This window comes from Capra hircus, chromosome 5 (assembly GCF_001704415.2).
Source record: "Capra hircus breed San Clemente chromosome 5, ASM170441v1, whole genome shotgun sequence".
NCBI classification, from domain to species: domain Eukaryota; kingdom Metazoa; phylum Chordata; class Mammalia; order Artiodactyla; family Bovidae; genus Capra; species Capra hircus.
Genome location: NC_030812.1, coordinates 110,327,132 through 110,350,718, shown reverse-complemented (window position 1 = coordinate 110,350,718; position 23,587 = coordinate 110,327,132). Strand labels below are relative to the sequence as shown.

Here is a 23,587-nt window from a genome sequence, read left to right as displayed (position 1 = left end):
CAGCAGGGAAGCCCATGCTACTCTTCTAAGCTCTGCCTGCCTGCCTAAAATTATCAGTTCTATTGTAAAATTTGATATTCATTTATTCTTTAATCTGCTAATTGGTTTTTTACAACTTGAGACTATTTTCTTTGCCTGACTTTATAGCAAACTTTGACTTATTATTTTACATTGTGAAAGAAAGTAAGTCGCACAGTCATGTCCAACTCTGTGGTTCCATGGACTGCAGCCTGTCCCACTCCTCTGTCCATGGAATTCTCCAGGCAAGAGTACTGGAGAAAGTTGCCATTTCCTTCTCCAGGGGATCTTCCCAACTTGGGGATCGAACCCAGGTCTCCCGCATTGTCTGCGGATTCTTTACCAGCTGAGCCACAAGGGAATTTTACATTACTGCCATTTAATAGTGTTATTTCTACTTCATTTTATAGTCATCCCCCTTTATCAATCAGTATTTTTTCCTTTGATTAATGACTAGAGACTACTGTAAATTCACAGACCCCAGTTCCCATTCCCTGCAAAATCACACTAGAAGGAAGAGGTCTCTTACATGCTTACCAGCCAAAGCATTGCCATGAAGTACTTAGAAATCGCTAGTCATGCTCCCACAATTTACAGTCACGTCACAGAAGTTCCTATTCAGTGCAGAGTGTTAAATCCTAGCAAAGCTTCACCAAAAGAGGACAAGGGTTGAGAGAGTCCTTGACCTTAACAGAAAAAGCAGTCTATATGCACTCAACAAAAATAAGGAGTCGGAGGCTCCAAGCTGGCAAACAAGTAACCTAGGACACGAACGACTATTTTTTTCTCCTGTCCTGGCATATATATATATGGTGCCAGGCACAAAAATTGGGGAAAACAACAACAACAGCAAAAAACAGACCCTGTGTGTACATGAGTATGGGGCAACAAGGGTGGGATGGCTAGGATGAAGGAAGTGCCACTTAGGGATCTGGACCAAGCAATATCAAACTGAGTGACTTTAAGTTGAGTTTCAGCCAATACTTTTCAGGTATGCCCTCATTTACAAGGGTATACGCCTAACAGCCTCATTATGACTTAGGAAAAGTAGTTCTCAATTTTTTTTTTTTCTAATGTCTCTGGACAGTCCCCTGGAATGTCCCAGCAATTTCTATCTCGGTGCTATGAAGCCAGTTCTTGACATGATTAGTACTTCATAAATGTGTGCTGAACCAAACAACACAACAATCTGGATTCCATATAAGACATAAATCGACACTTTCCCCAGAAGGACATTCACGCTCAGATGTACTGTGTTCTTATATTTATCATGGATTAAGAACAAAGCTCCATCTAGTCAAGGCAATGGTTTTTCCAGTGGTCATGTATGGATGTGAGAGTTGGACTGTGAAGAAAGCTGAGCGCTGAAGAATTGGTGCTTTTGAACTGTGGTGTTGGAGAAGACTCTTGAGAGTCTCTTGGACTGCAAGGAGATCCAACCAGTCCATCCTAAAGGAGATCAGTCCTGGGTGTTCATTGGAAGGAATGATGTTGAAGCTGAAACTCCAATACTTTGGCTACCTGATGCAAAGAGCTGACTTATTGGAAAAGACCCTGATGCTGGGAAAGATTGAAGGCGGGAGGAAAAGGGGACGACAGAGGATGAGATGGCTGGATGGCATCACCAACTCGATGGACATGGGTTTGGGTAAACGCTGGGAGTTGGTGGACAGGGAGGCCTGGTGTGCTGTGGTTCAATTTCAATAATGTGCTCAGTAATAACTTCTGGGACCATCTGCATCCCACTGCTTAGATGCTTACCTTGAGAACCACTGACTTGGCCGATGAGCCAACATCCTCCTTCTTAAAAGTAAGGGCTCCTTAAAAGTACGTGTGCACTGTCAAATACTATGTATGCTTTTTGACTTAAAAAAAAAATACATTTGCTAAGTAATCAGTAAGTAATTGAATTTTCACTCCTATGTGTGGCTAATAGACATCCGCAATTTGGAACAATTAACATTCAAAACACGTCTAACATTTCAAAACTATGCAGTCTGAACCAACAGCTCTAGAAACAAAATTTATACAGGTCAGCCAGAACAGAAAAGGTCATCTCCATAGTTTAACATAAAAAAAGAACACAAAACTAGTCCAAATTGGGTTATAGTATCTACTATTAAAATTCTAATAATTAATTAGAATTTCCCAAACTGCCTCCTGGAAAGTCAGAACTAAAAAAAAAAAGGTTAAAAAGGATCCAAACCCCTATAGCAGCTACAAAACAAGTATTTAAAAGCTGGTTGGGTGAAGGGCACCACAGGGCAGGAGAAAACGTCTGCTTTTTCCTTATACTTCTGTACCATATGAATTTTTGTTTTACGATAAGCATGTATTTTTTTGGAAAGATTTATTGTTTAGGCTACCATTAGCTGATAATAAGAAAGGCCAGTCCTCAGAGAACAAGCTGCTCCTTCTGAAATCCGACTGTACGTGAGACAGGATAGGTATCACATGAAGCACTGCACATTTTAACTGTCTCTTCCTTACTGTTTATTACCACGAAGCACTCAGAAAGGAGACTGGAGATGAGAACTGTGAGATTCTCCACATAAAGCCAATACCATGTAGGTAGTGTCACGTGGCAGTGACAGCTGCCTAAGGTGTCGAGCTCTGTGAAGAGGTGTCCTAATTTCTATTAACTGGCCTGGAGAGAACAGATTTAATCTCATATCCTGTAGAAGAAAAAAAGGAAAGCAGGTTTCTTTTTCTGAAGGTAGCAAAAGTAACCAAATATTAGAGCTAAGAAAGAAAATACAGGTCCATAATCCCTTAGCCCACAATTCCAAAATCCACAAAAATTTCTGAGAATCAAAGATTTTCTATCACTCCTTGGTAGTAAAACTTGATCTGAACTTAATCGGAAGCAAAATCTGACCTGAACTGACATTAAACTATTTAGAGTCTATCCACTAAAATAAGAATAGTCATGGCTTTGGCTGCCGAAATATTAATGTATTTGACTATAGAGTGCCACCCTTGACTCTGCAGGGGCATTACATACAGACTGTAAACGCACCTCATAAACTTTCCAAATTTTTTTTTTTAATTCTGAATTCTAAAATACAGCTGGCCCTTAGAACTTCCAATAAGTGACTATGAACGTAAAAATGGGTTTTTATTAAAACAGTCCTGTCAATCTCTATCAAAATATGTATCTTTCTAAAAATATTCCTATAAATTTGAATGAATTAATTTTAATTAAAACTTATCACTATCAAAGTATACTACTTTGAATATCTATAATTCTATAAATGTATTATTAGTTAGAATATTTTATACCACTTCAATATTATTTTAAGTCAACTTCTCTCTGAAGGCAACGCTAAAACCAGTCTTTGACAGGAGGGTGGTGGCAGGCAATGACAAGAGTGAACATCGACATCTTTAGGAATCAGTGAGCTAAAATGGACTGGAATGGGTGAATTTAACTCAGATGACTATTAAATTTACTACAGCGGGCAAGAATCCCTTAGACGTATCAGAATGGGGTAAAGACAGTAAAACTAAAAATAAGCAGATCTCTGTCAATTTGCTTTTTTTCTTTTTATGTTTAAAAAACCCCCAAAACAAAGGGCATAGGATTTTTTTTTAATGTACCAAAGAGGAACACAGATATTAAAAGTTAACAAGTACCAATTTAAATCATTAGAAGAATCAAAATCAAAAAGAAGTCACACAATCCAAGTAGTTATCAATGAACAGAACACAAAAGTCAAGAAATCGAACATATACAAGTAAGGAAAATTAAATATTTTAGTCCAGTTATATATCAATTCTATTATAATATATGACTAAATGACAAATGATAACAAAGCTTGCAAAACTCAAAAGTCTCTATTACAGAGAGAAAACAATAAGGCCAGATTAAAACCAGAATTAAAACATAAGACTATTAAGAACCTATAGTTAATTACAATGCAGAGTAACTTAGAAGATGTCATGTGAAAACAGAGATAGAATGAACATTTTAATAAACGTAAGTACAATATTATATTTTAAACCCTGGTATCTACATGAAATAAAACTGGTTTATTTTTTAAGCATACACAAATCCTTCCTTCCTCCCCAACTCTCTCTCATATCCAGAACTAGCAAATGCTAGAAACAATGAAGGCAAGCAGGAACCTCATTTCACAACTGGTAGACACAAAAGCAGTGAGAATCCCGTTCAGTTAATGTGTGAGGTGGTGGGCGTGCTAAGTCGCTTCAGCCGAGTCTGGCTCTGTGTGACCCCATGGACGTAGCCACAGGGCTCCTCTGTCCATGGGATTCTCCAGGCAAGAATACTGGAGTGGGTTCCCATGCTCTCCTCCAGGGGATCTTCCAGGCCCAAGGATCAAACCTGCACCTCTTACATCTCTTGCATTGGCAGGTGGGTTCTTTACCACTAGCTCCACCTGGGAAGACCCAAATAAATAATCTGGGGCTTCTATCCAAAGGAAGCACTCACAAAGTTATACTACTCAAAGAAATTAAAGATTGAAAAATAACTGAAAACACTCCTTAAAGCAGTATTAGTAGCAAACATGGTCATTGCTATATCACAGAAACAAAGAATAATGCTATTCTCACAAGCATTATTTACTAAATTGTGGTTTGTACTATCTAAGAAAAATATGTGGCCATCAGAAAGAGTACATATGAGAACATCACTGATATATGGAATTTTTAATTTATTAAAATTAAAAATTTCAGGGTAAATTTGGATTTTTAGAAGTTCATCTTATATGTAAGAAAAAGAAATATTTCCCATAGTAATCTCCCTTTTATTTAAACAAAACAGAAGTGGAAGGAAAAGGAGGGGAAAAAAGAAGACAACAAAAAGATATTCAGGTACAGGAGCATCAAGGATAAAGAGCAAGCCAAGAGGACATCCTGTAAGTAAAAGAGTTTCCAAACTCACTATTAACAGATTTACTATAAAAGAAACATAAAGCTCTAAATTCAGTTAACTAAAAACACAAAGTTAAAGAATATCAAAGTTGAAAGCTAAAAACCTAAGATTTTAATCCATTAAGAATATGTTTAAAAAGTCCTTATTTCCTAATGGAGGGGTGAAGTTGGGAATAATGGGGCTTTTAGGTGCTAGAAAACAAAGACTGTGAGACAAGAAATTTTACCTCCACCCCCAAAGAATCATGCCTAGTGATTAAGGTTGCATATAATGTAGTGCGTGTACCAATCTACTAGGGTCTAAGAATATCCCTTGGTTAATTACATAACAGATCCAGATTCAAGGCATCTTTTTGAACTAGGTCATTCACATAATTCCTACAGTGTAAGAAAGATACAGATACGTGCTCATATAACTGGAATCCAACATCTGATACAAGTTACTTTAAATTTAAATCATGATGTATTAATAATGTAATAATGGTGTACCTGTATCAAAACCAAATTTTACATCCTTTTATATCATGCAATGTATTTTGACAGGGTGATCTTGGTTTCCCTACACAGAAATTAGTTTATTCTCATGATTTAAGAAGCTTCCACAGTTAGGAGTGCAGTGTACTGAAGGAATGTACAAAAGTATCCAGGTATCCTTGAGTTTATAATCAAGTTGGAGAGAGAGTATCACATAAAAACAATGTGAGAAAGCTTTAGTAAGCAATTAAGCGTCAGTTGTAAACACAGACTGATATTAAATATATACCAACCAATCTACAGAAACATTCACCTGAAAGTTACTTTTCAAGATATATACCCTGAAAAGGTTTATATTTATTTCAATCAGGTTGCCATCACTGAAAATATTTTGCAACTCCTATTTTGCTTCCAAAACAGTTTACAAACTGCACAAGGAACTTTGCCTCATTACCTCAAAATCATTTTGGACCCCAAACAGTATTACCCAGACAAATCATTTAATCAGACCTTAAAAATGACTCTTGGTTGCTCCCTAAAATCATATCCACCCTGAAAGAATGAAGATTTTCCCCTACGGAAATTCCAAAGAATATCTCATACTCTGGAAGCAACTCCGAAATAATTCCTCAAATGTTTCCAGGAAAGGCAGCACTTCCACTTCCAGAGAAGAGGGAGTAGCAGGGACCAGATGCACCCTTGCACCTGAAACAACTACAATTCTGGACAAAATATAGAAAACAATGGTTTTCAAAATATCAGACATTGGGCAAGGAAGGACAGACAGTGATTCCTGAGAGACAGTAACAAACAAGCTAATTAAGCCCTATAATTGTCCAAGTCTGCTACCTAGGGAAGGTCTCCAGCCCAAAGCACAGGGAAGGGGAACCCAGGTAGAACTCAGAGACCGCCCTTCGTTGAGGAGATGGAGCTGAGATACTGGGAAGTCCAAGGCAGCGACAGTTTGTAGCTCACAGGAGTACTGGAGAGAAGAGAGCTGCACAGACACAGAACTCCAAAGATCTGCAGGGGACTCCTCGAGTATCTGGCTGAGTAACTAGGAAAAACACACACATCACATTTAATGGCACAATGCTTTCCCTCTGAGTCTGGGGGAAAACCAAAGATGCCCATTTATATCACTTTAAAAAAAAATTGAGGTGTAGTTGAGGTATAATATATGTAACTTTCAGGGATACAACACAGTAAAATTTTAAGGTTATCCTCCATTTATAGTTATTATAAAATACTGGCTATATTCCTTTGCTGCACAATATTCTTGTAGCTTACTTATTCTATTCTATATATAGTGGTTTATAACTCTTAATCTCCTACCCCTATTTTGCCCTTCCCCTCTTCCTTCTCTCTACTGGTAACCACTAGTTCTGTGTCTGCGAATCTGCTTCTTTATGTTATATTCACTACTTTTATAAAATGCACATGTAACTGATATTATACAGTTTGTCTTTCTCTAACTTACTTCACTAAGCAGCACGTCCTCTAAGTCCATCCATGTTGTTGCAAACAGCACCATTTCATTATTTTTTTAATCCCTGAGTAGTACTGCATTGTATATACCACATCTTCATTTATTCATCTGTGGATGAACACTAAGGGTGTTTCCATATCCTGGCTATTGTAAAAACTGCTATTAGGGACACTGGGATATATATATCTTTTTAAGTTAGCGTTTTCTTTGTTTGTTTGTTTGTTTCATATATCCCAGGTGTAGAACTGCTAGGTCATATTTCTATTTTTAGTTTTTTGAGAAACTTCCATACTGTTTTCTGCAGTGGGTGTACCAATCTACACTCCCACCAACAGTGTATGAGAGTTCCCTTTTCTCAACATCCTCTCCAACATTTGTCACTTGCTTACATTACTGCCATTATAGTACTTGAGAGCTTCCCAGGTGGCACCAGCGGAAAAGAAAAGTGAAAGTAAAAGTTGCTCAGCTGTGTCCGACTCTTTGCAATCCCATTGACTATACAGTCCATGGAGTTCTCCAGGCCCAGTTACTGGAGTGGGTAGCCTTTCCCTTCTCCAGGGGATCTTTCCAACCCAGGGATTGAACCCAGGTCTCCCACATTACAGGTGGATTGTTTACCAGCTGAGCCACAAGGGAAGCCCAGCAGTAAAGCACCCACCTGCCAATGCAGGAGACATAGGAGACGTACATTCAAGTCCTGGGTCAGGAAGATCCCCTGGAGGAGCAAATGGCAACCCACTCCAGTATTCTTGCCTGGAGAATCCCATGGACAGAGGAGCCTCGTGGGGTACAGTCTATGGGGTTGCAAAGAGTCAGAAACAACCGAAAGCAACTTAGCACATAGTACTTGAGGTCCTAGCCAGTACAAGACAAGAAAGAACTCAGGGACCTTCCCTGGCAGTCCCAACCACTAATGCTGAAGAAGCTGAAGTTGAACGGTTCTATGACAATCTCCAGGACCTTCTAGAAATAACACGAAAAAAAAGATGCCCTTTTTTATCATAGGGGATTGGAATGCAAAAGTAGGAAGTCAAGTGACTATTACCTGGAGTAACAGTCAAGTTTGGCCTTGGAGTACAAAATGAAGCAGGGCAAAGGTTAACAGAGTTCTGCCAAGAGAATGCGCTGGTCATAGCAAACACTCTCTTCCAACAAACAAGAGATGACTCTACACATGGACATCACCAGATGGTCAATATAAAGTCAGACTGATTTCATTCTTTGCAGCCAAAGGTGGAGAAGCTCTATACAGTAAGCAAAAACAAGACATAGAGCTGAATGTGGCTCAGATCACAAGCTTCTTATTGCAAAATTCAGACTTAAATTGAAGAAAGTAGGGAAAACCCCTAGACCATTCAGGTATGACCTAAATCAAAACCCTTATGATTTTAGAGTGGAAGTGACAAATAGATTCAAGGGATTAGACCCTGATGCTGGGAAAGATTGAGAGCAGGAAGAGAAGAGGGTGACAGAGGATGGGATGGTTGGACGGCATCACCAACTCAATGAACTTGAGTTAGAGCAAACTCTGGGAGAGAACAGGGAAGCCTCACATGCTGCAGTTCATGGGGTTGCAAAGAGCTAGACATGACTTAGGAACTGAACAACCATCACCGGTGGTTAAGAATCCACCTTGCAATGCAAGGGACATGGGTTCAATCCCTGGTTAGTGAACTAAGATCCTACATGTCACAAAGCAACTAAAAAGCCCCCATGCCACAATTAAAGAGCCTGTGTGCTACAACTACCAAAGCCCACACACTCTGGAGCCCTCATACCAAACTACTGAGCCTGTGTGCCACAACTAGAGAATCCATGCACTGCAACAGAAGATCCAGCATGCCACAACTAACAGCCAATGCAGCCAAATAAAAAATAAATAATAAAAAAAAAGAATTAGAACTCAAAGATTAGAAAGCAAAACTGTCATTCTCAGTAAATGATATAATTGTGTATAGAAGAAAAACAAAATGATTACAAAAAAGTCACTAGAAGTAATGAATGAAATTAGCAAACTTTATCTGATTCATTAGTGTCACAATCATATCAATAAAAACAAACTGTATCTAAATGAAGAGGTCTTTAATAATGACATACTTCCAGGGAGACAGTTTAGAGAATGTTTTTTAAGAGTAAGAAGGGAAATGGTTTGGAATCCAGAAACAAAGGAGAATATTTTACATAATGCATAGCCCTTATAAAATACAGGGACAAAAAGGGAGAAAATCACATGAAATACAGAGAAAAGATTGTAGGGGAAAGGGCAAAGAACTCTAGGGAACAAGAGCTGATAGATGGAAGTATTAAAGGATCTGGGTCAGACACACAGGTTTGAACTTCACAGAATAAGAAAGGTTGATCGAGAAGGGAAAAGAAAATAGTACATAGGAAATGTTTTCTGGAGGGAAACTAGGAATAGGATGAGGCACAGGAAGCTATTTTAATAATCCACACATAGCCTGAGGATGACTCAGAAGCAAGATGGTGGCATGAAAACAAAAAATGAGCAGCTCCAAGTCCAAAACTATAGAGAAAAGAGCTACAAGACATGGCAATGTTTCAAGATGCAGCATTTCGGGGTTTCAAGATGCAGGTGTTGGGAAGATGGTTACCAACGAGGGGACTCAATCAAGAGAGCAAATCATTTAGGGAAGTGAAGCAGAGACCCATCTCCAGCCTCCAGAGTTACCTTTTGAATGGCGCCCCAAATGAAAGGCAAACAAGAGAAAATGACATTCAATACGTGTGCTTAAGCGCAGTGAATACAAGCTTGGCAGGCCTCTGCTTCAGAAGCAAACACGCTGCCTCGGTGTGGAGCCCTGGCTCTGGCAGCTTCGGGAAGCGTAGGGTGATGTCACGAAGTGCTGAGGCTGCCTCACAAGCTCTGTGTGGGGCACAGGGTCCCCTTTTTAAAGTTTTCAAACCAGCCCTTACTGGCTTGAATTGTGATGCCTTTTGCATTTTCATTCTCTTGTTTTGTTATTTCCACAAAGAGCCCTTTCACCAATTCTCTTGGTGTTTTAAAAGTAATGCTTTCCCCTGTGGGCCCATGTTTTGGCCATACATTAGGAATGTGGGGGCAGAAAGGGATCTCCTCCTGCATGGTTTAAGCAGGAATCTATAATTAGTGTGCTCTTTGGTTTACGGGTATAGAGTCACACTGCAAAATTAAAACATCATAAATGTTAAACACCTCATATAAAACTATAAAACTTTTATAGAGAAAGTAAGGTTGACAAGAGTAGCTGGTGAAACTGTTTTAAAATCTGTTGTCCATGGTACATCTAAGTAGAGTTGTTTACTTATTAATAGAAGTCTCAAAGAGATAACATATTTGGGTAAAATATCTCATGGAAAGGATATTACTGAGCATGATACACCAGTAGCAAGATTTTCACTGAAGGAAAAACACCTAGCTCCTAAGGAGACCTGGGCTTCATCTCTCACTCATTCCTTCACATTAGAACCCTGTGAAATTATCTAGCCCATAAAAACTAACCACCCCGTATCTGGGGGCAGCTTTTGCCTTCTGAGACCAAACACCCTGTGTCTGTGGAGTGCAAATCTTAGGCAAATCTACTTTCACTTCATCATGGCTCACTCTTGAATTCTTTCCTGTGTGAAGTCAAGGACTCTCACCTTGGCAGCTGATCCCAGGAACTCATCCGAGACCTGGAACATAACCAGCCTCTCGTGCCCCATTTTCCTGCAACGCACCGACCCGGGCCTAAGTCAGGGAGCTTGGACCTCTCCTACTTTTGGAGGCTCTTCCTAGGTTTGAAAAATGAAGACATGCCACGGACTTCCCTGGTGGTTCAGTGGCTAAGACTCCACATCCCCAATGCATGGGGCCCGGGTCCTTGGTCAGGGAACTAGATCCCACATGCCACACAACTCAAAGATCTTTTGTGCCACAACTAAGAAAGAAACTAAGACCTGGCACAGCCCAGTAAATATGCAAAAAATATATAAATTTAAAAAAATCTGTGGTACATTTTAAATGTATACATGTAATTAACACTTCTGGGGAAAGAAAACAATATTAACTGTACTACTCACAAAATACAGGAATAATAAACATGTTCATCTGTCATTAATACAGAGAGTATGATACAGTAACTAGAACAAGTTTAAAGCTACAATTAATAATTCCTTCCAATCTGGTGGATTTATCTCTTAGTACTGCTTACTGCATGCAAACCATTCTGTGAGTGCCACAAAAGCAACAAAGTGGATAAGCTTGTTTCAGGCTCTACGGATCCAAGAGCAGACTCCTGACTTCTCCCGCTTCTCCTGTGGAGGAACTACAAGGAACGTGTCCTAGTTATCACTCCGCTCTCCTGGGTGCTTCCTGAAATTGCACCTCACTTGGGACTCAAACCCACGATCTTCCAACTGAAACTGCGTAACTCATCTCAGGACTTAATGAAGCTCAGGTTCTTTATGTCTCAGCGCAGAAGGAATTCAGCAAGAGGCAAAGTGATAACTAAAATGATTTATCAATATCCTTTGTAAAGAGGTTGCAGGAATATGGGGCATGAGAAAATGGTCAAGATCCAGGTTGTGGGCAGGTTCCTGGGATGGGCCACCAAGCGACGGCCTGGGCTCAGCACAGAAAAGAATTCAAGAGTGAGCCACAGTAACTAAAAAGCAGGTTTATTGAAGGTGATACACGTTCCAGTTACAGAATGTAGTCCGTCTCAGAATGTGAGCAACCATGGTAGAAACACACTCCGCACACAGAGCGTGGGCTGTCTCAAAAGTCAAGAGCAGCCACAAAATATGGGGTGCTCAGTGTTTATGGGCTGGGTAAGCTAGCGGGTAGGAGGATTATTCCAACTATTTCAGGGGGAAGGGGCAGGGACTTCCAGGAATTGGGCCACCACCCACTTTTTGCCCTTTTATGGTCAGCGTCAGAACTGTCACGGTGCCTGCAGGCGTGTCGTTTATCATATGCTAGTATATTACCATGAGTGTATAATGAGGTTCAGGGTCTACTGGAAGTTGAATCTTGATGCCATTCTAGACCTAATCAGTTCTACTCAGTTTATGCCATATCCTTAACAGCTAAGTCATTCTTTTAAAGGTTCTGCCTTGCTGCTTCTCCTCCTGTCTCATTTCTACACCTTTAAATAGATTTTCTATCTTACCTCAAGACGCTGTGGCCTTCTCAGCCTCACTCTGCTTCCATTTTCTCCTTTCTTTTCACTCCAAACATCTTCAAATAAACTATATTCACTGGTGTCATTTTCCCTACCATCCATTATCTCCGTAGCTCCTTGTAATGTAGGTCAATAAACGAACACACAGAAGTTTGCAGCAATCGACTTTGTAATAGGTTAATTATCATCTTCTGAATGGGATCAGCACTACTAGAGCTTAGTCACCTCTCTTTCTGAAAACTATCAAGTTTTGAATATGAAAATCTGAGAAACACTGGTTAGCCAACAAAGCCCAGACATCTCCTAATTGTACTTAACAATGACAACAGGATGAAAGACAGTAAGAGTTGGGGTGAACTGGGGAAAAGGAGGCACTACTTAAGAATAACAGGGCTGAAAAAGAGTTATTAAACTAAACAGGTGTAAACTGAAAGAAAATGGGCTGAATTTCCATCCAATGACTCTTCCTTTCTACACTTTTAGTTGAGAATCAAATTAAGCTAATGCTGGCTCGGTGAACCACTTAAAGGTTTATGTTGTTCTTTTTGTTGTTCATTCACTGTGTCACATTCTTTGCAACGCCCATGGACTGTAGCACGCCACTCCTCTGTCCTCCACTAACTCCTGGAGCTTGCTCAAATTCACGTCCACTGAGTTGGTGAGGCTATCTGACCATCTCATCCTCTGCTGCCCTCTTCTCCTCCTGCCTTCAGTCTTTCCCAGCATCAAGGTCTTTTCCAATGAGCTGGCTTTCTGCATCAGTGGCCAAAGTATTGGAGCTTCAGCTTCCGCAGTAGTCCTTCCAATGAATATCCAGGGTTGATTTCCTTTAGGATTGACTGGTTTGATCTCCTTTACAGTCCAAGGGACTCTCCAGAGTCTTCTCCAGCACCACAGTTTGAAAGCATCAATTTTTTGGTGTTTCTTCAGTGCTCAGCCTTTTTTATGGTCCAAGTCTCACGTCTGTACATGACTAGTGGAAAAACCATAGCTCTGACTAGACTTACAGGTTAAGTAAAACTAGAATTTCAAGCTGCAGAAATCATCTTTCCCAGTACATGCACCTGGAGGCCCTTCTAGGTAATCCCTTCTGACATCATCCCTTTGACTGGTTCAGTATCTGATCCTGTGAGGTGGATCAGCACTTGTCTCAGCAATCTAGAGGTGACTTCCTTTACTCTCCGCTCTTCAGTTCAGTTCAGTTGCTCAGGCACGTCCAACTATTTGTGACCCCTTAGACTGCAGAATGCCAGGCTTCCCTGTCCATCACCAATTCCCAGATTTGCTCAAACTCATGCCCATCAAGTCGGTGATGCCATCCAACCAACTCACCCTCTGTCGTCCCCTTCTTTTCCCACCTTCAATCTTTCCCAGCATCAGAATCTTTTTCAGTGAGTCAGCTCTTTGCAGCGGGTGGCCAAAGTATTGGAGATTCAGCATCAGTTCTTCCAATGAATATTCAGGACTGATTTCCTTTAGGATGGACTGGTATGATCTCCTTGCAGTCCAAGGGACTCTCAAGAGTCTTCTCCAACACCACAGTTCAAAAGCATTAATTCTTCGGTGCTCAGCTTTCTTTATGGTCCAACTTTCACATCCATACATGACCACTGGAAAAACCATAGCTTTGACTAGATGGATCTTGTAATGTCTCTGTTTTTAATATGCTGTCTAGATTGGTGATAGTTTTTCTTCCAAGGAGCAAGTGTCTTTTAATTTCATGGCTGCACTCACCATGTACAGTGATTCTGGAGCTCAAGAAAATAAAAGTCTGTCACTGTTTCTATTGTTTCCCCATCTATTTGCCATGAAGTGATGGGACCGGATGCCATGATCTTAGTATTTTGAATGCTGAGTTTTAAGCCAGCTTTTTCACTCTCCTCTTTCACTTTCATCAAGAGGCTCTTCAGTTCCTCTTCACTTTCTGCCATAAGGGTGGTGTCATCTGCATATCTGAGGTTATTGATATTTCTCCCAGAAATCTTGATTCCAACTTATGCTTCTCTGCTCCTGCTGCTGCTAAGTCACTTCAGTCGTGTCTGACTCTGTGCGACCCCACAGATGGCAGCCCACCAGGCTCCGCTGTCCCTGGAATTCTCCAGGCAAGAACACTGGAGTGGGTTGCCATTTCCTTCTCCAATGCATGAAAGTGAAAAGTGAAAGTAAAGTTGCTCAAACGTATCGGACTCTTAGCGACCCCATGGACTGCAGCCCACCAGGCTCCTCAGTCCCCGGGATTCTCCAGGCAAGAGTACTCTGCTCCTGGATAAGCTTGAATGAGTCACAACTTTCTAACTCCACCTGAAATCATTTGCCTAGTTATAGGTGCTATATTCAAGCAAGTATATTAATTAGAAGTGACAAGCATCATTCTGGTTTATGATTAGCTTCTTTGAATGGTACTTTATAATGCCTTTATGAATTTAAATGTATGGAATCACAATTATTTCTAAGACTATCTCCACTTCTGAAATGTAGTGTAATCTGAGTCTGACATGTCACTTACAGGTCTGTAAGACAGCTGTTGGCCCTGTACCCTGACACCAGCTTTATAAAAGCACACCACTGTGCCAGCTTCTCCTTATACTAAATATGCTCCTTCGGGCCTCTGTGTAGGCTGTTTGCCCTGCCTGAAATGCCCTCTTCCTCCATGACTGAGTGTAAATGTAACCTTCCCTGGAAAGGCTTTCCTGACTTCTAATTGTGTGGACCACTTTCCTTTTCACCCCTGCCCCCTCCCCTGAATGTCTACTATAACACTTACAACACCAAATGGCACTCATCTGTGTCCGCCTTGCCCACTTGGCTGTGCGTGTCTTGGGAACAAAAATCTCTTATCCCGTCCCTGTAGTCCTAGCTCCTAACCCAGCATTCAGCACACAGTGCACATGCAAACATTCAGCGTCAACTGTAGTCAAGTAAGTACTGACCACATAAAAAAGTGTTTAAAGGAATAACCATTCTGATCATTTCTACTAATAAAGGGTTAAAAAGATACTCATTAAACTCTACAGTGGGGAGTTCCCTGGTGGTCTAGTGGTTAAGATTCCAGGTTTTCACTGCCATGGCCTGGGTTCAGTCCCTAATTGAGGAACTGGGATCCCATACACGGCCAAAAAAAAAAAAGAAAAGAAAACCCCAACTCTACAATGACTGGATAAAATTCTCATACAAATTAAAATTTATTACAATATTCTTTCTATAATAATGAAATGTTTACCTATTACAGGTAGAAACTAAGAAAAAAATAGACCCTAGAGACAACCTAAAATGGAAAGCCCCTCCCTGCCCCCATATATTTATTTAAACCATCAGAATGAGATACTTTTCTGTTTTCTTTCCTAATTTATTTGAAAATTTTTCATTCAGGACCTACTATGTGTAATTTACAGTGGGAGATGCTGTGCTGTGCCGTGCTGAGCTGCTCAGTCGTGTCCGACTCTTTGCGACCCCGTGGACTGCAGCCTGCCAAGCTCCTCTGTCTATGGGGATTCTCTAGGCAAGAATACTGCAGTGGGTGCCAGGTACTGGTGATAAAAATGTGAGCAAAACAGACAAGGCATTTTTATTCACATAGCTATTTTCTAGCAGGGAAACAATATACAAATTAAATGATTACTTAATTACAATTAAATTAAGTGCTCTGAGTGTTTAAAAGGAGCACTTCTACTGGGGGGTGCGGTGGTGTGTGCTTAATAAATAACACATAAACAGGGCTCCAAGGATTGAAGAGGCAACAACTAGGCCTGAGGTGCAAAGCTTCCAGACCATGGGAATGGCAAGCACAAAGAAGAGATCCTGAGCAGGGAGGGGATACGCATTTCAGGAGCCAGAAGGTCAGTGTGACAAGAGTATCGGTAACAAAGGAAAAAAGGAGAGGAAATGAGGCACGGTCTTCCCTGGGCATTTAGTGAACAAGACAGATCAGATGCTTATTCTTGTGAAGTTTATATTCCAGAGGGTGGATGGCAGTGTTTGGGGGACACTGTTTAAGTAGGGAGGACATGTGATTAGAGTTACACTTGTTTCTTAGTTAAATATTTTATATTTGAGGCATAACATATACAGAACAGACACATAGTCTTAAGCGATTATTCCTTCTGCAGTTTCTACAATTCTCTGAGGCAGAGAATTCCCTACTCACAAGGGAAAAAATTAAGTTCTGCAAACTAATTTATTTGAAGATACTTATTCAACAAACATTTGAGTGCCTACAATATGGCAGGCGCAGTACAGTGTGTGCATTCATTCAGAGATGAATGCAAGTCTTGCTCTTAAGAAGCTCACAATCTGATGCAAGAGAGTGCTAGAAACACTATACAGTGTAGTCCATGCTAGAAATGAGGAAAGTATACAGCAGCAAAGAGAAATTCCATATTCCTAGAAAGAATTAATCAGATCATCTTTGTGTTAAAGCCGTACTTTTTCATACTATGTTTTTGAATTTTCAATCATTCCTGTGCTTGGAACATAGTTGGCACTCAAGTATATGTCTACAACACAAACCAACCCAGGATTTTTCACTTCTAGTTCAGGTCCTTTCCAGGAACCAAACATGCCCCTAACTGGAAGAGTTTGCATTAATTCCAAGGAGCTCTTCTTTTGAAGCTGCTTTCACAGCCAGCTTACAAAACCACAAAGGAAAGTTTAAGTTTCATTAAATTAAAGTCACCCTTCATTATCTGCCCAGCCTGAAAACCCATAACAACTTCTAAACAGTTATTTTTTTTAAGTGAATTTTCATTCAAAAGAAATTCTCCTATGAAGACAATCAAGAAACTGCCATCTAGTCCTTCATAATTCATGATCTCTGTCCTCAAAGCACTTGTATTTTGGTTTCTAATTGGAAAGATAAAATGTAGCACAAAGAATAAAACAAAGTACAAGGTAGCATTTGTTCAGTGGTTTAAAATATTTATAGACTATCTACTAGGAGCAAGCTCTGACAAACCTAAATAGCACATTAAAAAGCAGAGACATTACTGAAAAGATTCGTATAGTCAAAACTATGATTTTTTCCAGTAGTCACATATGGATGTGAGAGCTGAATCATAAAGAAAGCTGAGTGCTGAAGAACTGATGCTTTTGAACTGTGGTGTTGGAGAAGACTCTTGAGAGTCCTTTGGACAGCAAGGAGATCAAACCAGACTATCCTAAAGGAGATCAGTCCTGAATATGCACTGGAAGGACTGATGCTGAAACTCCAATCCTTTGGCCACCTGATGCAAAGAACTGACTCATTGGAAAAGACCCTGATGCTGGGAAAGACTGAAGGCAGGAGAAGAAGGGGACAACAGAGGATGAGATGGTTGAATGGCATCACCAACTCAATGGACATGAGTCTGAGCAAGTCTGGGAGTTGGTGATGGACAGGGAAGCCTGGCATGCTGCTGTCCATGGGTTCACAAAGAGTTGGACACAACTAAGCAACTGGACTGAACTGATCTACTATGAGCCAGGTAAGGAGTCCTTTTAGGGAGGCAAAGTTGAGTAGGACAAAAGCCTGCCTTCAAGGAACTCAGACAATAATACACATCCCAGGACAATCAGAGCTATAATTCAGCAGGTACACACAGATGAGAACACAGCTGCCACAAGTTCTAATTCATCAGCACCTATTCCCATGTCTTATTAGTTTTTGAATATTTTAACACTACCCCTGATTATAATACAAACTGATAAATATTGTAAGTTAACTGCTACATGAAAAAATTAATGTTAAAATGGCTAAGAGATGGTGAGAACTCAATTTTCTGGGTTTCTCGGCAAGGACGGTTAACATATTTGGATAAGGACCTGATTTCAAGAAGGAGAAGAGCATTACCAAAAAGCCAGTGGTGGCAATTAGCCCAGTATAGCCCTCCAACTATGCTAAGGACACGGTTCAGAGCTGTGCTGCCCGGCATGGTAGCCATTTGCCACATGTAGCTATTGAGCACTGGAAATGTGGTGAGTCTCAACTGAGATGTATTAAGTGAAAAGTACACTCCAGATTTCAGTTTCACATGAAAAAAAGCATGTAAAGCACCTCAATATGTTTTTTTAACCGATTATGTGTTTACATAACATCTTGGATATCTCGATGTAAATAGTGTTATGAAAATCAATTTCACCCTTTCTTTCTACCTTTTTAATGTGGCTACTAGAAAATTTAAAATTACATGTGTGGTTCACATCTGCGGCTTGCATTCTATTTCTACTGCACAGTGCTGGTCCAGAGAGCTTTAAATAACAAGCTACAGAGTTTAATCCCTTGAGGCTATGAAACACTATTGAATGTTTTTAAACCTAAGTGCTTGTGGTAGATTTGGGGAGGGGGCAGGAAACATAAACGAAGCCCTGTTTCAGGAGTGTGGGGGCCATCCGTAGGGTCAAGACACTAGAGGCGGTTGTCAATGTCAAAAGGCCGGCAAATGTCAAAGGGTAAGCGGGTTCAGCTGGAAAGTGTACAAGGTCTTTAGAAGTCCCACGCTGGGTGGAGAGAGGAGGGAAAAACCAAGAGCAGGGTGAGGTGAGGGAAGAGGAACAGCTGCAAGCACTGACGTGAGCCTGGATGACCAAGGTGCACTGCTCAGCGGACTAGCGAGCCCAACTCCGGTTTAGAGTTAGGTTAGATCTCATCTGGCTCAGTGCGAAGGGCTCCCAGGCAGAGATGCCATTCTGGAGAACAAAATCGGTGTCCTCTTTAGCGATTCCAGATCTCTCTTTCTCTGTGGCAAGACCTCTGCCAGTGGGATCAAGTTCAGAGTAGGTAGGAGGCAGAAAGGAAGGCTACCAAAAGCTACAAGATAGCAATAAATTATAAAAGCAAACACCCAGACTCACAACACAGCCAACAAATATTTACTGGGAGTCTGCTGTATGCCTAGTCCTTGGTTCAGCTCTGGAGGTACAGGAAACAAAACAGACATGGTCCTGAATCAAAAACAGTGGTGAGAACTATGACAAAAGAACAGGAAGCTCTGAGAGATCTGAGGGGGAGGGGAGTGGTGGGATGAGGTCATAAAGGAAAGACTCTCTGAAGAAGTGACAATTTCATGTGAACCCTGAAGTCAGGTGGGTGAAGACCAGGGGGAGTAATGGCCCAGGCCAGGAGAGTCCTGTGCACAAAAACCTTAAGGCTAGAAAAGGCTTGGGTAATTCAGACAACTGAAAGAAAGGCTATGTAGTCAGAATGTCAAGAAGGCACGTGGGTCATAAAAAAGGTGTGAGAAGGCTGGAAAGGCAGGCGAAGGCCAGATCTTGCACAGCCTCACGGGATAGAAAATAAATCCCGAATGGATCCAAGTGCAATGGGAAGCCGTGAGGGGTTCTGATCAGGGAAGTGGTCCAATCTTGATGGGTTCCAAGTGTTCAGCCACCTGTGTTCTGTCTGCTCAGCCTCCTGAACAGAAGCTGGCTTGGGAGCAAAGGGGCAGGAGCCAGCATTTGTAGCTGAATAGCAACATACCTGGTCTGGGGTAAGAGTGTAATAATATAAGGCCATTCAAGGGACTCCCCTGGTGGGCCCGTGGTTAGGACTCCATGCTGCCTGCATTAGCAGCATGGGTTTGATCCCTGGTCAGGAAACTAAAACCTACATGCTGTGTGGCATGGCCAAAAGATAATAAGGCCCCAAGTTTTCCCTGGGGCTTCCCTGGTGGCTCAAGCAGTAAAGAATCCACCTACAATGCAGGAGACCTGTGTTCGATCCCTGGGTTGGGAAGATCCCCTGAAGAAGGGAACAGCTACCCACACTAGTATTCTGGCCTGGAGAATTCCATGGATTGTATAGTTGACGGGGTCACCAAGAGTCGAACAAGACTGAGCGACTTTCACTTTCAAGTTTTCCAGGGTTGCAAGGTTGGGAGAAGGATGGCACCACCAAAAAATATAGAAAAATCTGATGGAAGAGTTGATTTGGGAGACAGTGGCTGGGAGGCACAACCTTAAACATACTGAGTATGAAGCACTAGGGAAGAATTCCAGAAGGTAAATATGGATGTTGTTTTAGAGAATGGAAGACAGATCAGACATGGATACTGAGGTTAACACACAGAGAAGTGACAGTTTAAATCCCAAAAGTAAATAACATTTTCAAGTAGTTGAAAAGAGGGGAAAAAAAAAAGAAAAGCAAAACGAGCCTGAGTCTGATCCTCAGTGTTTCTCTCCTGGACAGAATTCAGGGCTCTCAAAAGGGACAGAACATGAGGGAGTCTTCGGAGAGTGATGGAACCATTCTGTACCCTGATTGTGGCACTGGTTATATGAATCTGTACATGTGTTAACATTCAGAATGTTACTATATTAATAACAGAAATTTTCAAAATTAAAAAATTTACTTCCCAGGCTCTATGAACTGCTCCATTTAAGTATTCTTCCAGAACATGCCTTTAGCACATGAGCTATTCTCTTTACTGTCCCATTAAACTAAAACCGCTAAAATGAACCCTAAGTCATGACATTCTAAACTGTTTCTTAAGTAAACTGACATTTACTGTGCTCCTATTATATGTATCAAGCACCCTGCTGGATACAAAACTGAATGATGCCTGGTTCCTGGAAGGATTAACTGACAAGAGCAACGTATCAAACTGTAGACCTGCGCAAAAGGCTCTGAAAGCCTTGACCCCTGAAATAAAGGCACTTTAATTTAATTAAATAGGGAAGAAATTAAAACAAAGCTTAGATGTAACAGCAGCAAAAATGCTAATCTCTAAAAAATTAAGAATGAGTTTCATTAATCTTTAAGTTAGATATGAAGAACCTCATCATCAGTCACATTTCCCTTTCCCATCCCCTTCTGCTTCTCAGTGTCCTTTCTGAATTTCTTCCTCTGGATAATTTGGGAGGGGGTGCAAAATGGAACATGCATAGTGTTTGAAATCAGACTGAAGACTAAACCGATGCCCTTTAATTCCTAGCTCAATGGCTTTTGGAGGCTGTTTTTCCCATCCATAAAACAGTAATGATACCGACCTCACAGGCTTGAGGTAAGTACTAGGTAAAAAATATAAGCAGGTTGGCATAGGCAAAGCACACCAAAAAAAAAGTTAGCTAACGTTATCATTACCATTTGAACAAATGGCACTGTTCTGATTTAAAAGATTTTTAAGTGCTTCCATTTGAATGAGGACAAAAATATTTCCCAACCCACCTCCCAAAGGGCATGACATTTATGTGCTACCTTAGAAAAGCCGCTTGGGAATTTCTTCTCCTTTAGTCCCTTCAGAAACTTTTCTGCTCAAATGTTTGGGACAAGCACTTAAAAAGAGTCAAGAACTAAAAAATTATTTTAAAGGCATCACATCATCACTGTATTCTAAGTGGAACAAACCAGTCTGATTCGTGTTCTGGATACTTGCCTTAGTGTATGGACCTACTACATTCACGACTCTTCTACTACCTACCTAGTGAGACAACGCACACGGTAGAGGTGTCAACGTGCTAAAAGTTCTGCTTTTTAAGGGCCATTTACATAACACTACCAAAAGCTAAACATAGTGCCAAAGCCACCCGAATCATTAGGAAACTATCATCCTATTGAAATTCCCCACAACTAGGAAGAAAACAGCAGCTATTGTTAAACTTGCACAAAATGCTAAAATGTAAGATTTCTATATATCTTATTTCTGTGTGCTTAACTATTGGGGGAGGGGAACAGTAATTAACAACGTTTTATTCACTGACTATGGAGAACATCTCTGGGTAATTTTGTTCTGTATTTTGCCTATATTGTAAGCAAATCGCCAACTTGAATTCACCTTATGCCTGGCTTCAACCTTTAGCACCGAGGCTAAAAAGTAAAGGTGCAGCCGGCAGATACGTGAAAAAGCAGGGAGCCTGAAAAGACCTAGACTAACTCCTGGTGTTCAAATAACCGAGGATGGGCTGGGCCTTAAGGTCACTGACAAGAGGCTACCATTATTGGGTGTCTTCAGCCACTACATAGTCCATTTCAGCCCACTGTGGAAACCCACTAGTTTGAAACCAAGGGCGCAGGACCAGGGAATGGCAGAAAACACTTTTGGCTGGTCGTCCGATGATAGTCTCCTCGCCCTCCGTTCCCTGGGGAAGAGTTAATCGACTCAGGAGGCCACACAGGCAGGGCTCCGGGGTGAGGGGTGGAGTTGGGACCCCCGGCCAGGGTTGGGCAGGGGAGCGCATTCACTCTGTCACGCAGGTCCTGCACACAGGTGGGGACAGGGAGGCTCCGAGGCCTGACGCGCAAGGGGCCCCGACGCGCCTCCGTGGGCCTCGGCTCTCCGCCGCGATGGGGACCCCTTCCCGGCCTCGAGGTGCCCCGGCGACGGGAAGCGAACTCGACTTGACCGGCCCACCCGGAAGCCCTCCCCCAGCTCACACCTGCCGGCGCGTGACGCCCGCCGCCGCCGCGTGCGCCCGCCCGCCCCGACCCGGCCATTCCGGGCGCCCCTGCCCCGAGCGCGGACCTCGCCAGCGTCCCTCCCCGCCCGGGGGTCAAACCCACCAGACGCCCGCCCCGTGGAGCGCGTGCCCAACGCCGCCGCCCCCGCCGGCCCCGCGCGCGCTCACGCCCCTCCCGGCCCTCTCCCCGCCGCGCGCGCTCACTCGCGAGGACACGCACACGCTGCACCTCAGCTTGACAGGCCGGCCCCGCGCCGCGCGCTCCCGCGGACGTCCTCGCCCACCCGGCCGCCCGGCTCTGACTGGGCGGTGAGCGGGGGGAGGGGAAGGGCGGCGGTGGCCGTCGGTCCTCACTCACCGCCGAGCCGTGCCGGCTCCGAGTGCGCGGCGTTCCGCTGTGAGGCGATGCGCTGCGATGCGCGCGGTCCCCGCTCCTTCGCAGGCTATGGAGGCGACGTAGTAGGGGTACTGAGAGGCTCGGGGGAGGGGGTCAATCCCTCCCGCTTCACCTCCGAGAAACACGGGGACCCCAGAAACTAAAAACAAAATAAACAAACTTTCCCCTCCGCCTCCCTCCCCCAAAACCACAACACAAACACTCGGGGCCCCGCCCAGAGCCCCACTCCATTGGCCGCAGGGAGGATGCTGCCGGCCCTCACTGGCTGGCTTTTGTGCCCGTCAAGCTGCCGTTCCGCCCCTCCAATGCCTCGCCGCAGCCGTCGCCCCTCATTGGTCAAATGCGTTCCGTTTGACGAGCTAGGATTGGCTGAGCTGCCTGCGCCAATCATTCGGGGACACACCCCCTCGGCATCCCAGAGGCCGCTTCCTCGGTCGCGGACGCGGAGAAGCGAAGGGGAAACTAGAGCATGATGGCGGCCGAGCTCAGTTGGCGCAACCATCGTCTTTTTCCTTTTATTAGTTCATTAGTGCCTCGCCCTCGCGCTGTTCCCCCTAAGCTCCTCTCTTCATCCAGTACTGCCTAATAACGGAATCTATACGTCCCGGCTCCTTGATTTATCCCCTCAGAAGTGCTGAGTGTGGGCTGGTTGTGAGTCATTGGACTGTCAGCATGTCACTCGTTAGTCAAATCTTCAAACTATTGGTGGAACGGCAAGAAAGCCCGTCCAACAACAAGGGCTAATGCCATTGGTTTGTCTCCACCAAGTTCTTTCCTGGTACCTTA

The 23,587-nt window shown here is 42.5% G+C and overlaps 1 protein-coding gene across 4 annotated transcripts in view; it reads right to left on the bottom strand.

The window, feature by feature from the left end:
* The window catches only part of TNRC6B (trinucleotide repeat containing 6B), a 261,231-nt gene extending 238,175 nt beyond the window's left edge, over positions 1–23,056 (bottom strand). For 2 of the 4 annotated variants that reach the window (XM_018048800.1, XM_018048801.1), the window contains exon 1: positions 22,763–23,005. The gene's annotated coding sequence lies outside the window, so the exon portion shown is untranslated. The other 2 variants (XM_018048802.1, XM_018048799.1) reach the window with 2 other exon arrangements.